Source organism: Choloepus didactylus, chromosome 7 (assembly GCF_015220235.1).
Source record: "Choloepus didactylus isolate mChoDid1 chromosome 7, mChoDid1.pri, whole genome shotgun sequence".
Lineage (NCBI taxonomy): Eukaryota > Metazoa > Chordata > Mammalia > Pilosa > Megalonychidae > Choloepus > Choloepus didactylus.
This window is the reverse complement of record NC_051313.1, coordinates 143,124,943-143,140,505: the sequence shown is the minus strand read 5'-3', so window position 1 is coordinate 143,140,505 and position 15,563 is coordinate 143,124,943. Positions and strand designations below refer to the sequence as shown.

General features: G+C 38.6%; 1 pseudogene; it reads left to right on the top strand.

The window, feature by feature from the left end:
* Positions 1-10,858: 10,858 nt before the first annotated feature.
* On the top strand, positions 10,859-11,407 carry LOC119540372 (annotated as a pseudogene).
* The last annotated feature ends 4,156 nt before the right edge of the window (positions 11,408-15,563 follow it).

Genomic DNA, 15,563 nt, shown 5'->3' with positions numbered 1-15,563 from the left:
GGCTCAGATTTTAGCAGCCTTGGCTGCTGTGTTCAGAGGAGATCAGAAGGGGCAATTATGGAAGCAGGAAAACCAGTTGGTGATAAGCCATGGGCCTGGTGGAGATTCCCTAGGGAGAGCTTGCAGATGAACAGAAAAGTTCAGAACTGAGCCCTGAGGAAATCCAATGTTTGGAGCCAGGGAGATGAAGGGACACCCAGAAAGCACATCCAAGAATCAATGGCCAAAGAAGGCCATTGAGCATGGAATCTGGAAGCCAAATTTCCAGGAAGAGGGAATGAATGGCTGTCAAATGCCACCCGCAGATTGAGCTGGATGAAGACAGAAATTAGATCATTGACTTGAGCAACATAGAGGTCTTTGTATATGATGGAAGCAGTAAGCCCCACAGTTACAGCCAGACTCACTGCATCAAAGCTGGGTACCATTAAGTGAATTACTTATCCCTTTGACCCTCATTTTTCTCATTGGCAAAACAGGTATAATAATTCCTACCTCGACGGGTGGTGGTGAGAAGTTAAAGAGATCATGTTAGGGAAGCCCCTGGCACTTGAAATACTCAACAATGTTAATTAATCATTAAATTACTCTATTATCATTGTTTATGATTGCCACTTCAGGGTTTTTATTATTTCTACAATTTAGATCACAACATATATTAAATACATGTTAAATTCTCATTTGGAAATTTAAAAAAATAGATCTAACTTGCCTAATATTAATTAGCATCTTGAAAAGGAATTTTATTTTTTTTCTTGAGAGAGAGAGAGAGAGAGAGAGAGAGAGAACTTGGCTAATGGTGCCATCTACTGGAATTTTGTTCAAAGCTCATTGTTCGGACAAGTTATTGATCCTTTGCCAATTGCCTATGCTGCTGTGAATATGTTTTTTTTTTTCTAATGAGAGTAAAACTGGAGAATTTTCTTTTTCAGTTTAATGCTAGGAAAAGTATTTTAAGAAATACATAAAGATTCTAACATGACATGTTTGGTCTTTTCCTATTTGCAGGATTCATTCTAAATTTGACAAAAGCCAACCGTGTACAGGAAAGTATTGATAGATGATCTCTGCTTCCAGGGAAAACTTAAAATCTCATTAGCATTAATTTTATTTTTATTTTTCAATTAAAAAATGTTTGGTGTTCTGACCCACTTTACTTCACACTCCCAGAAGCCTGGTAGTGGAAAATGAAGGTTTCAAATCTTGAAGACAAAGCTGACAAAAGATCAGCTGAGGTGAGATTTGAGAAGATTTTGCAAAAATGGAGAGAAAATAAAAACATGGTGGAGGGGAAGGAAATATTTGTTTTCCAGTGTCACTAACTTTCTGTTCCGGTTTGCTAATGCTGCCATTATGCAAAATACCAGAAATGGATTGACTTTTTATAAGGAGGGTTTATTTGGCTACAAATTTATGGTCTTATGGTCATGCAAATGTCCAAACAAAGGCATCAACATTAGCGTACTTTCACTGAAGATCACCAGTGGAGTCTGGAAAACTTCTGTTAGCTGGGAAGGCATGCGGCTGCTGTCTGCTTGCTCCTAGGTTGGATTTCAAAGTGGCGTTCTTCAAGGTGTCTCTCCAGGCTGCAGCTGCTCTGAGATCATTTTGCCCAGGAGCTCCTCTTTAGGGCTCCAGTGATTAAACCAAGACCCACCCTGAATGGGCAGGGTCCATATCTCCATGGAAATTACCCAATCAAATCTTTGGAAAAATGATTGGAAATTATCTAATCCAATCAAATGTTTCACCCACAGTTGATTGAGTCTCATCTCTACGGAAACAATCAAGGGCTCCAACCCAATCAACACCAATATGTCTGCCCCCACAAGACTGCATCAAAGAACATGGCGTTTTGGGGGACATAATACATCCAAATTGGCACACTTTCCTGTATACCAAGAAAGTTACAAATGAAAAATATGTATTCAGAGGTTGGGATCAGACCTCCTGGACAAAAGGCTCTAATTGGCTGAACCCTTTAAAATGCTTAAATTTTCTTTCCTCCCAGAGGAAGATTCAGATTGCTGGAGAGGCGGGCAAAGTGTCTTAGCTCGCTGGGAGGTAAGTCTTCCACCAAGGGCTGCGCTGAGGGTGGGTGGATGGTGGGAGTGGGTGGCAGCTTACAGGAGGGTGCCTGGGCTGGCTTCCTGCCCATCTGCTGGTGGATGCCTGAGATTCCTTTAACCTGAGATAAAGGCTCTCCTTCCACAATTTAGAGATAAACCTTAACTTTTGAGTGCAATGTGCATGCAAGTGGGACTAAGTGGCACTTCTTGAGTCCCAGAGAGGCTGAAATGGGGCAGTTTAACCTGTATCTGCTGCCCTGGAATGGAAAGGGAAAGGAAGTGAACATTTGTGGAGGACATCACATGTTATCACAGAGGAAGGGGGTTTCTCTGAGCTGATGAGGAACGATGGTCAGCCAGAGTCCTGAGATATTAAAATTGTGCTAGTGTATATATAACATAAAATCTGCCATTTTAACCATATTTAAGTGTAGAATGCAGGGACATTAATTACTTTTACAATTTTGTAAATTTTATAAGCAGAGCAGAAGTCACATGGAGAGAAAAGCCATGGGGAGCAGTCAGAAGCTGGAAGTCAATGGAACCCATAAGAGAAAGGGAAAGATGCCACCATGTGCATTGTCCTGTGATAGAAAAGTCAAGGACTAAGGATCACTGGCAACCAGCTCCAGAATGCCACAATCTTTGGGGAGAAAGCATTGCCTTACTAATGCCTCGATTTTGGACTTCTCCTGGCCTCAAAACCATGAGCCAATAAATTTTCATTTTTTTATGCCAACCCATTGTATAGTATTTGTTTTAGCAGCCAGGAAAATAAACCATTAACTTTGTACCCATTAACTCCCCATTCCCCTCCCCCAGTCCCTGGTAACCTCTAATCTACTTTCTGTCTTTATGAAATTTCTTATTCTGGATATTTTATAAAAGTGGAATCATACAGTATCTGTCCTTTCCTTTTTTTGTCTGGCTTATTTCATTCAGCACAATGTTTTCAAGGTTCATTCAAATTGTAGTATGTATCAGAATTCCATTCCTTTTTATGTTTGAATAACATTCCATTGCATGGATATTCTACATCTTTTTTATCCATTTATCTGTCCATGGACACTTGGGTTGTTTCCATCTCTTAGCTATTGTGAATAATGTTGCTATGAACGTTAATGTACAATATCTGTCTGACTCCCCCTGTGTTCTGGTTTCCTAATACTGCTGGAATGCAAAACACCAGAAATGGATTGGCTTTTCTAAAAGGGGGTTTATTTGGTTACATAGTTGCAGTCTTATAGCCATAAAGTGTCCAAGGTAACACATCAATAATTGGGTACCTTCACTGGAGGATGGCCAATGACGTCCGGAAAACCTCTGTTAGCTGGAAAGACACGTGACTGGCATCTGCTCCGGAGTTCTGGTTTCAAAATGGCTTTCTCCCATGGTGTTGCTCTTTAGGCTGCAGCTTCTCTCCAAAATATCACTCTCAGTTGCTCTTGGGGCATTTGTCCTCTCTTAGTTTCTCTGGAGCAAAAGTCTGCTTTCAAAGGCCATCTCCAAAAATGTCTCTGTAAACTGCAGCTCCTCTCTCAGCTCCTGTGCATTCTTCAAAGTGTCCCTCTTGGCTGTACCAAGCTCATGCCGTCTGCCTGAGCTTATATAGTGCTCCAGTAAACTCATCAAGGCCCATACTGAATGGGTGGGGCCATACCTTCATCCAGTCAGAGTTAGCACCTACAATAGGGTAGGTCACATCTCCATGGAAACACTCAATCAAAGAATTACAGTCTAATCAACACTAATACATATGTCTGCCCACACAAGATTGTATCAAAGAGCATGGTCTTTTCTGAGGGACACAATATATACAAACCGGTACACCCTGCTTTCTGTTCTTTAGGGTATATACCTGTGAGTGGAATTGCCAGATCATATGGTAAGTCTATACTTAACTGTTTGAGAAAACCACCATGCTGTCTTCCACAGCAGCTGCCCCATTCTGTATTATCACCAACAATGTACGAGGGTTCCTATTTCTCCACATCCTTGCCAACACTTGCTATTTTCCATTTTTAAAAATAGCCATTCTTGTGGATGTGGGTGGTATTTCATTGTAGTTTTGATGGAAGAAACTCTCTTTAAGGAAAAACTTCTATGACCTCAAACCAAGAGGCACACAGGAGGGAAGGCGGCAGTGCCCAGGTGACACAGAATGGCATTCTTGGAGGAATGGCCATTGCCATTGGGGCACAAGTTTAAAAAATGTTGTAGGATTAGTAGTAAAGGCACCAACTAGAAGTGAACAGAGGCCCAGAAAGGTTTCACTAGGCTCTTAATTTTTTTATCCTCACTGTTTTATGTAAAAAATATTCACCCAAAGAATTGAGAAAGTTGAGACTTTTAGCACTGATATATCTGCATATGCTTTTCTTATGCTCCATATTTTCACATGATATTGTTTTTCTCATCTCAATGTTTAATAATTTAATGCTTTATCAATTTAAAAACAGATCTTGAAAAGTAGCTGGCACTTTCTTAAAAAACTAAACATACACCTCTGGTATAACCCAGTGATTCCACTTCTAGGTATTTACCCAAAAGAAATGAAAGCATATGTTGCAAAAAGACCTGTTGAAAAGTGTTCGTCACTTTATTCATAATAGTCAAAACTAAAAAAGAGTCCAGAGGTCCATTAGTAGGAGAAAGGATAAACCAAGTGTGGTAAATTCATACAGTGGAGTACTACTTAGTAATAACAAAGGGATGAAGTACAGATACTTGCTACAACATGCATGGACTGCAAAAATATGCTGTGTGAAAGAAGTCTTACACAAGACAGTATACACTTCATTTATGTAAATGTGTGTGGGTACGTGTTTATAGTACAAGTAAAACTATGATGGGGGCAGGGAATACATAGCAATGGAGGCCTCTGGGAGATGGGGGGCTGGGACTGCAAGGCACGTATTGGGGGACCTGTGGGAACTTCCCGGAGTGATGCTAATGTGCTGAATCTTGAGGGGGTTTGGGTTGCACAGATGTATGACATTCTTTGCAACTCACTGAATGACACACTTAAGAACTATGCATTTCATTCTATGCAAATTTTACCCCAAAAGAAAAAAAAATAACAATAAACAAATACTGAGCTCTAAAAAATGGTATGTTGAAGTATGTGGGGAGAAGTGTAGGCTGCTTGCAACTCACTTTGAAATGCATTTTAAAAAAGGTGGACTGGTAGATGGATAAAGGACTAGCTAGCTAGATAAATACGTAATAAAGGAAGTATAGTAAAATGATAAATGTCAAACCTAGTTGGTGAGTATATGGGTGCTCACTGTAAAAAACTTATAATAACATGTTGAAAAACTTGATCTTGAAATAGGAATTCTAGTAAAGAGCTTTGGCTGTGATCCTACATATCTATGGAGAGGGTATTCCTGTGAGTTTGCAGAGGGTGGGGGGAGTTGGTTTGCAAGGAGAAGATCTGTCAGCAATTGTGGACCCCTTCATTGTGCTTGTTGGTTTCCCCAAACCTGGCACATAATAAGGCCTCAATAAAACCTTTTAAAATGAATGATATGAATGAATACGATATTCCTAAACCAGTGACTCTGGAAAGTATAAAGAAAGGTTCATCCTAACATGACTATTACGGAAAAACTCATGAAAGAACATAATTAGATCAAAGAATAAATAAATATCTCAAATTATCAGGTCGTAATACACATTCTAAAGAATGTCTTGAAAGGAGGAAAGGGATCTGAAAGAGAAATTTGAAGTAATAGCTAGTTTCACTTTTTTAACTTGATGAAAAATTAACATTTTAATTTGGATCTTTTTACATTTGTGAGGCACACAGTAAAATTTGGTGAAAATGGTACTTCGTCTAGAGAAAGCACGTTGCATTAAAGACTTTGGGATGCATCCATTTAGCATGGATATAACTATTCTGCTAAGAACTGGTGCATTCTGCTTCTGGGGCCACTCAAAACAGAAGGGGTTTGGGAGGCAGGGGGGGCCCAGTGTTGGGCTCTGCTAATAATGCTGTCAGTCTAGAGTTTGCTTGGGGCTCATTGGTCCTGAGGATCTGACAGTGGAGTGAACCTGGGCAGGTTCGTACTGAGATCACGTTTCTTTCCACGAGGTCACAGTGTAGGAAAACTGCCTAGTCCAGTGATTCTAAATCCTGGCTGCTTATTTGAATATTTAGGAGAGTTTTTACATAGTGGTGGTGAAAAAAAAAAAGTATTAAAGGCTGAGGTGAGGACTTTGGGAAAGCACTAATGTGCAGCAGGCATTGAGAACAAGCTGACCCAGATGCTGAAACCTATGGAAAAATGATAGAATTGGATTCTTCAAAGCATGTACTGGCCTCAACTGGAGCGGAGGCTTTGATTTAGCACCATTTGTTAAGACAAGGATGAGGAGGCTGCAGCGTCATTCTGAAATGTGGAAGGTTGACCAGCAGGCCAAGGGATCACATGGTGGGCCTGCAAAACCTTGCTCTGAAAATAGATGATTATAACAATATATATATATCTTCCAAAAAATTCTGTATTTTATTTTCTTCTCAATTCACCAAAGTGTTCTTGTGTCAGTCCTCCTGGAGTAAGAATGACCCCTAATCTCAGGCTTTTTTAAAAAAATGAGCCTTGTTGCTGAAATTGTTCTACTTCCTAAGCTGCTCATCTCAAGATCTCTGTTTTCATGTCTATGCCACAATTATTTGGTGGAAAAAGTGACAATACCAGTGTTCCAGTTTGCTGATGCTGCCATTTTGCAAAACACCAGAAACGGATTGGCTTTTATAAAGGGGGATTATTTGGTTACAAAGTTACAGTCTTAAGGCCATGAAGTGAGGCAGCAAAAATCGGTTACCTTCACTGGAGAAAAGCCACTGGCATCCAGAAAACCTCTGTTAGCTGGGAAGGCACGTGGCTGGTGTTTGCTTGCTCCCAGGTTGCATTTCAAAATAGTGTTCTACAAAATATCAGCATCAGCTTTCAATGGCCATCTTCAAAATGCCTCTCTAAGCTGCTCTGAGTTCCTTCTGTTTGTCAGCTCTTTTATATGGCTCCAGTGATTTAATTCAGACCTACCCTGAATGGGCAGGGTAACACCTCCATGGAAATTATCCAATCAAAGTTCTCACCTGCAGTTGATCGAGTCACATCTCCATGGAAACACTCAATCAATAGGTTCCAACTAATCAACACTAATATGTCTGCCCCCACAATATTGCATTAAAGAACATGGCGTTTTGGGTGACATAATACATCCAAACTGGCACAACCAGGTTTGTATCACTACAAAAGTCTGAGTTCACACCAGGGAAGTATTTTGAAGAAACACTGTGTGTTATCCCCAGAGGATGGGATCGGCATTGCTGTTCCCCAGAATGTATTATTTCTCAAAAACCCAAAGGCCTATGAAGTTTTACAGGTTCCTATGTAAGTAAGGTAGAGACCTTGCCAAGTGGTTAAAGCCCTTTAATTGTTCAATATCCCAGATGCGTCAGATTGTGTTTTTTCTTGATTTTGCAATACCTCATGCTTGCATCTTTAATAACAGAGGGGAATTCTACTGTGTATGTGTTCTTGGGTGATAAGGGTGTTTTAATTTTCTAGGCTGCTAAAGCAAATACAATGAAATGAGTCAAGTTAAACAATGGGAAATTATTTGCTCACAGTTTTGAGGCCTGGAAAATGTCCAAATCAAGGCATCATCAAGGCCATGCTTTCTCCCTGAAGACTAGGGCGTTCTGGGGCTGGCTGCCGATGATCCTTGGTTCCTCTGTCACATGGCAAAGCACATGGTGGCATCTCCTGGTCTCTTCCTTCTCTTCTGGGTTCTGTTTCAGCTTCTTGCTTCCATGGCTTTTCTGTCTGAATTTCTTTCTCATATAAAGGACTCCAGTAATAAGATTAAGACCCATCCTGAATGAGGTAGGTCACACTTTAACTGAAGTAACCTCATCAAAAGGTCCTACTGACAATGGGTTCACACCCACAGGAATGGATTAGGTTTAAGAACATGTTTTTCTGGGGCACATACAACTTCCAACCACCTCAAAGGGTGACATTCTTTAATAAGGAGAGAGGTGTACCATGGAGAAGGGGTTAAAGTGACTCAGAAAATCAAACCTAGATTGTTGTTCCCAGAAGTCTCACAGTTTTCTTTATTTGGTTATAAAGTTACAGTCTGATTTCTGGTTCAAATTTGATGCTCCACAAATTAGCCTGTTAGAAATTTTTATGATTCGAAACATTTTTATTAGCACTGACCATGTACCAGGCATTTGTGATCCATCGGGAAACAGAAGAATCCCAGCTCTTATTTTCCTCTGTTCTCACACCCAATCGAGACCATGCACTTTTCCCTTTTTCTGACTTTAAAAAAAGTAAACTTGAATGATCAAAAGAGCTGAAAGACTGGTACACAAACACCCAAATATGCCTCACCTGGATTCAGTAATTGTTTTTATCTTACCACTTTTGCTTATTTCTTGATAGACAGATAGATGAAAGATGATGAGTGGATGGATGGATGGATAGATAGAAAGACAGAGAGATGGATGGATGATAGATTAGATAGGTGGGTGGGTGAGTGGGTGGGTAGGTGGATGAGTGGGATGGGTGTATATATGAATAGATAGACAGATAGATAGATAGATAGATAGATAGATAGATAAAATAGATAGATAGATAGATAGATAAATGATAGAAAAAGATAGGTGTGCTAGTTTTGATATACTATGTCCCACCAAAAGCCATATTCTCTAATGCAATCTTGTGGGGACAGATGTATTAGTGTTGATTAAGTTGGAACCTTTGGATTAGTTTGTTTCCGTGACCCACCCAACTGTAGGTGATAACTCTGATTAGGTAATTTCCATGGAGGCATGGCCCTGCCCATTCAGTGTGGGCCTTGATTAGTTCACTGGAGCACTATAAAATCTCAGACAGAAGGATCTCACTGCTAGAGCAACTGGCAGTGTCATTTTGAAGAGCAGCTGCAGCTAAGGGAGGACAAAACCCCTCAAGAGCAGCATTTTGGAGAATGCCATTTTGAAACGCAATCTGGGAGCAAGCAGACACCAGCCATGTGCCTTCCCAGCTAACAGAGGTTTTCCGGACACCAGCGGCCTCTCTCCAGTGAAGGTACCCTTTGTTGATTCCTTTCTTTGGACAATTTATGGCCTTCAGACTGTAACTTTGTAACCAAATAAACCCCCTTTCTGGTGTTTTGCAAAAGGGCAGCATTAGCAAACTGAAACAATAGGTGTATATTTTTTCCTAAAAAATTTGAAAGTAAATTTCAGGCCTTATGACACATCATCCCTATAGATTTTAGAATGCATCTCCTCAAAATAATACATGAAGACTAGATTTTGAGGACAGAGGAGCTGATTGGTTTTTCAACTCGACTGGGTCACTCAGGGAGACTCTATGTTCTGGTCATAGACTTGAGAGGAGAAGCAAGGCTGGAGTTCTGGGAGCCACGGCACCTGCAGTTTTGACCTGGACTTGGATTTTGTAACTGGTTCACCAAAATGATACCCACATTCCCAAGATCCAGGGGTAACATTTATCTGATGTGTGGATGAAGCATGTTCAAGCTATAAAACAGCATCTTAAGAGATTCTCATCATACTAGATTTGGTGAGTGAGATTTGTGTCTTTCACTATTCATATCTACGGAGCTTATATTCCCACCTCCTCACCCCTCAACACACACACACAAATTCTCACAATCAACTGGCTGAGCATGAGGTATGCTTTTGACCTATTTGAATATCTAGAACATTGCCAAAATACTAAGAAAACCTCCTTGCTTCACCCTGTCCCCCCACCGTTTCATCTTAGGGTAGCAAAAAAGACTAGTACTATACATATGATCACACTGTTTCATGTAGATTCATTTCAGGGCATTAATTTGGCTCAAATTATAATTCTATTCTCAGTTCAATAAATTGTTTTCCAGTGCAGTTTTGCTGTAATTACACCACCAATTTGATCAAATATTGCCAACTGCTTCCATCTGTTTAGTGTACAGTATTCCGATTTCAAAACTAGTTTTAGCTTCAGTCCAACATTATTTTTAGAGTATATCTTTTTGTATAAAAATTAGCAAAGAAAAAGTGATGCTTTGAGATAGAAAATTTAAGGACATCCAGTTAATATAACATATTTTAGTCATATATATATATATTCCTTCATGTTCAATGTAAATATTTACTACATTAGAAACTCAAGGAAGAAACAAAACTGTTATATTTCCTGCCACAATAAGCAAAATGACACTTTAAAAATTATATGCATTCATAAACAAGAGCGAAGATACTGTGGCAATATAAAATTAAGAAGGACATTATAACTGGACTGTGTAGGAAGAGGCAGTCTGATTTCTTCCAGCAATGCATTTTCATCAAAACTCATACATAGTCAGTGAAACAAACAGCAGGGCAATAAATTCAATGAACTACCACTGAAACCAAAACATCTGTTTGTGGTAATTACATAAAATACTTAATGTGATGTGTTTTCGCTGCAATCCTATTTTTGCTGCCCGATCAGTGAATTTTCATTTAGACCAATATGTTTACCTGAGACCCGCATATTTATTGGAACTGAAACAGTTACAGATAAAGGCAATGCATTAGAGGCCAAACCAATGCATTTTTATGCAATTGAGCCAATTTTCCATGACATGTATCCTGATTCTCTAGGGGTATAAAACCCCCTATAATGGTAGATGGTGAGGGAGGGGAGCAGAAACTGATGACACGATGCTCTTAAAACCCTGCTACTCAGAGCAGAAACTTGGAGTAACCCAGAATGGCTACTCTGGTCTTTGTTGATAAGGAAAACGGAGAACCAGGCACCTGTGAGGCTCCTAAGGATGGGCCAAAGCCTTCGATGGAAGATCTCAGGTTTCAACACCGTGTGTTGGCAAAATATTAGATGCTCCACCAGCCTTACCTAGAGCTGCCAGAAAGACTTTGGGAACTGGCAACAGAGCTACAGAAAAGTCAGTGAAGACTAATGGACCCCTCAAACAAAAACAGCCAAGCTTCTCTGCCAAAAAGATGACCGAGAAGACTGTTAAAGCAAAAAGCTCTGTTTCTGCCTAAGATGACATCTATCCAGAAATAGAAAAATTCTTTCCCTTCAATCCTCTAGATTTTGAGAGATTTGACCTACCTGAAGAGCACCAGATTGAACACCTCCCCTTGAATGGAGTGCCTCTAATGATCCTCAATGAGGAGAGGGAACTTGAGGAGCTGCTAGAGCTGGGATCCCCTCCCCTGTGAAGATGCCCTCCCTGATGTGGGAGTCTACTCTGTTGCAGTCTCCTTCAAGCATTCTGTTGACTCTGGATGTTGAATTGCCACCTGTTTACTATGACATAGATACTTAAATTCTTAGTGCCTTATAGTTTATGTATTTTTTTTGTATTAATAAAGCAATTCTTTATTAAACTTATAAAAAAACAAAAACAAAAAAAACAATAAAAAACCCTGCTACTCAAAGGCTGATCCATGAACCAGAAGCCTTGGCATCATCTGGGAACTTGGTAGACAAACATAATCTTGGGCCCTACACCAGACCCACTGATTCAGAATCTGCATTTTAACAGGAACCCCAGGTGATTTGTATGCACTGGAAAATTTGAGAAGCTCTGTTTTAAAACAAACTCCTACAAACTCGTAGTTGTATTGAGGGTGACACTCAAAGTTTTCTGAGGCCAACACGTTTTCCAGTGGGCAGACATCTTGGTAAAACAGACGTAAAGCCAGCCAGCCTCAAGAACTGTGCAACAATAAATTTCTGTTGTTTTAAGCCACCAAGTTTATGATGCTTTGTTACGGCAGTCCTAGGAAACCAAAACATTATGCATACATCAAAATTAACTATCACAACCATTTCTATCTTATTTTTAAATTAATATTATTTATTTGACAACTTAATATAACAAATTGGTATGCAGTTTCTTGCAGTCTACATTTCTTTTGGAACTTACCTATATTTAACTTTAAAAACAGGAAAATGTACATCAAAGTACATTATCAAGAAAATGGAAAAATAATGTAAAGAATGGGAGAAAACATTTGGAAACCATATACCTGTTAAGGGTTTAATATCCATAGTATATAAAGAACTCCTACAACTCAACAATAAAAAAGACAAACCCCCATTTAAAATTGGGCAAAGGACTTGAATAGACATTTCTCCAAAGGAGATATACAAATGGCCAACAAGCACATGAAAAGATACTTAACATCTTATTCATCAGGGAAATGGAAATCAAAACCACAGTGAGATATCTCCTCACACCCAATAGAATGGATATTATGGGGGAAAAAAAAAAAAAAGAAAGAAAAAACCCAGAACAAAAACAAAGAAACCCCACAAAAAACAGAAAATAAGTATTGGTGAGGATGTGGAGAAATTGGAACCCTTAAGCATGGTGGGAATATAAAATGGTCAGTTTCTATGGAAAACAATTCAGCAGTTCTTCAAATAGTTAATCATAGAACTACCATATGACCCAGCAATTCCACTTTTAGGTATGTAGTCAAAGAATTCAAAGGAGGGACTCGGACAGATATCTGTGTAAAAATGTTCACAGAGCATTATTCACAATAACTGAAAGATATTAACAACCCAAGTGTCCATCAACAGATGAATGGATTAACAGAATGTGGTATATCAGATAATGGAATATTATTCACCATAAAAAGGACTGAAGTTCTGATACATGCAACAACATGGATGGACCTGGAAAACCTTATGCTAAGTGAAATAAGCCAGAGCCAAAATGAAAATTATTGTATAGTTCTACTTATATGAAATATCTAGTATAGACAAATTCATAGAGACAGAAAGTAGATTAGAGGTAACCAGGGGCTGGAGGAAGGGGGTGGGGATTACTGCTTAATGGGTGCACAGTATCTGGAGTGATGAAGAAATTTTGTTAATGGACAGTGATGATGATAGTAAAGAAAACCTCTGAGTTGGTCAAAATTTTATTAAAGGAACAGTTTTTTGTTTATTGGTTTATTCCAGTTGGTCAGATAAGATTGTCTTAAACATAGTGTGACATGTGTAAACCCGTGATTTTTTTGTTTTGTTTTTAATTCAGCGAGGAAAGCCTAGCATTAATACATGCAGGTTTAGGAATGTAGTTTACTCCTGAAACCAATGTCTTTTCAAACTGAGGTTATTATTTTTTTTCTTTCTAGGATTATAAAGTAATTTTCCAGTGCTTGGGAATATTCTATATATAGAAAAAATCACATAACAATAAGGGTTCAAATGAAACTACTTATTGTAAGGTAGAATTTGATTTGCAGTTCTATATACCCTATAGTTGGGTATAAAAATTTGCTGTAAGTTTTGGCCAAGTATAAGTTTTTTAGGCAGCTAGTGTACAATACAAATTAGAAAGTGTTTGTATTTACTATACGTGTTGCATTAATTTTATCTGCCCAAATTTATATTATTAAATAAACTCTACTCTTAGCAGCAAGCATGTGGGGATTATTTTGTAATAACTCCAAGTAGCAAGGCAGTGTTAACAACAATTATGGGGACCATTTGTTTGTTTTCTGCCATTTCCTAGGGGCAAATTGTATCCTGTGGTTCTTGCTGCATTTCCTTTGACTTTTCCAGAGTCAAAAATTGAAAGGCAAAAATGTTTGTTCACAGTAGCTACATCTTTCATATACGACTGCCCTTGTTTTGGAAACGCTTTGGAGAACAGTGATTTCACCTCTGCCAGATCTGAATTACTGTGTATTTTAATATACACATTTTGAGAGTCCTCCTGGCCATTTTCTTTTAAGTTTTAGCTATCTGACTTGGTACCATCAAGATAATTCTTAACTCTCTTCTGAGGAAGGAACTAACTTTGGAACTCTGGTTGGGTCTTGGGTGCTCCATGGAGATCTGATCCCCTAGGGGCCTATGTCATCCCCACCCCCTTGAAAGGGGTGTGACACCTTATGCTATTGTCTAGCTGGGCAGAGTAAGGCCCAGGAAACCTGCTGTCTCCCACCCCACCCCTCACCCCATCCAGGAGAGGTAATCCAAAATTTGCATTAGCTTGCCTCAAATAGGATATTTGGTCACTTAATGCACCTTCCCTCCTTAATCCTATTTATATTCTTTCCAGAACACCCAGCTATTGCCCAGGACAAGGTGGGTCAATGTTGCAGTTGATTAATGTTGCAATTGATTTTAAATTCTGTGACTATTTTGGCTTTCCTTTATCTTTATCATTTGAGTGTGTGGTAAGTGTGAATTGTTCAGCTAACCCAAAATGGGTAGCAGGACATGTTGCATATCTCTGATCTATGCTTTCCAATATCTAGACTTAAAGCCATTTTTAAATATGTTTCAATATGAATGATCCATGCCACTATGCCTAAAAAAAAAGCACAGTTGGTTCTTGTTATTCACAGTAGCTAAGCATGTTTGATAGATTCACCATGAACACTGAATTAGCAAATACTGAGCCATTTCTTCTAGGGGAAATTCAGGGTTGGGTTCTTGAGAAGCTATGGAGACATTTTCAACTGATCAGTGCATAACCTTTTTGTATGTGCATTTCTGTTTAAAGACACTTTATTTATCATATATAGTTGATAACATTGAACTCACAATCAACATCACAGTGACTCATGCCTGAAAAATGCTTATCTAACAGATGTAGTTTCTTCATCAGGCGCATCACAGCCTTCTTTTTTTCTTTCCTTCTTCCTTCCTTCCTTCCTTCCTTCTTTCTTTTGAGTGTGGATTATTTTATTATCAAATAGATGGCAGTGCATTATGTTAATTATGCAATGGTGCTTAAAATATACAATATATGTCACCATTACCAGAGTAATCATACATCACAATTTCCCAGTTCATGGGAAAACAATGGTTAGAAAAATTAGAAAATTAGAAAATTTAAAATAAAATATCTCTCCTCACAGCATAATTTCTTCACAATTAAAAATGGAAATGAAGCTGCAGATAAAGTAAGCTTCCAAGTACTAATTTGTTAGTCAAGCAAGGAACGCCATTTACCAATGGTGAGTTAATTAAATCATGTTTGATTGCAGTGTCCAGGGCAGAGAAAATAAACTTGTTTAAGACTATTAATCTTTTGGCAAGAACAGTTGCTCCAAGGTTTGAGGACATTGGGGCAACATCAATAGTCAATTAAAAATCAAGGCAAATTTCTACATAGTTTTTCTATAAACCTACAACTTCTCTAATAATAATAATAATAATAATAATAATAATAATAATAATAATAATAATATAAGGCTAATGATTTTGAGTTGTTTTCCTCAGCTTTTGAAAAGTTGACGGATGTTACCAATTGCTCTGTTGTTGTTTATTGAAGGAGTCAATGTCAAGTTTGAAAGGACTGAATAATTTGCTTCTATGAATAGTCTTTGTGGAACAATTATGGGTGAGAATATTTTCAAAGAGCTTGAGAAAACACTAGTTCAGTACAACTCGAAGTGGAATCTGCTAATATGTGTTA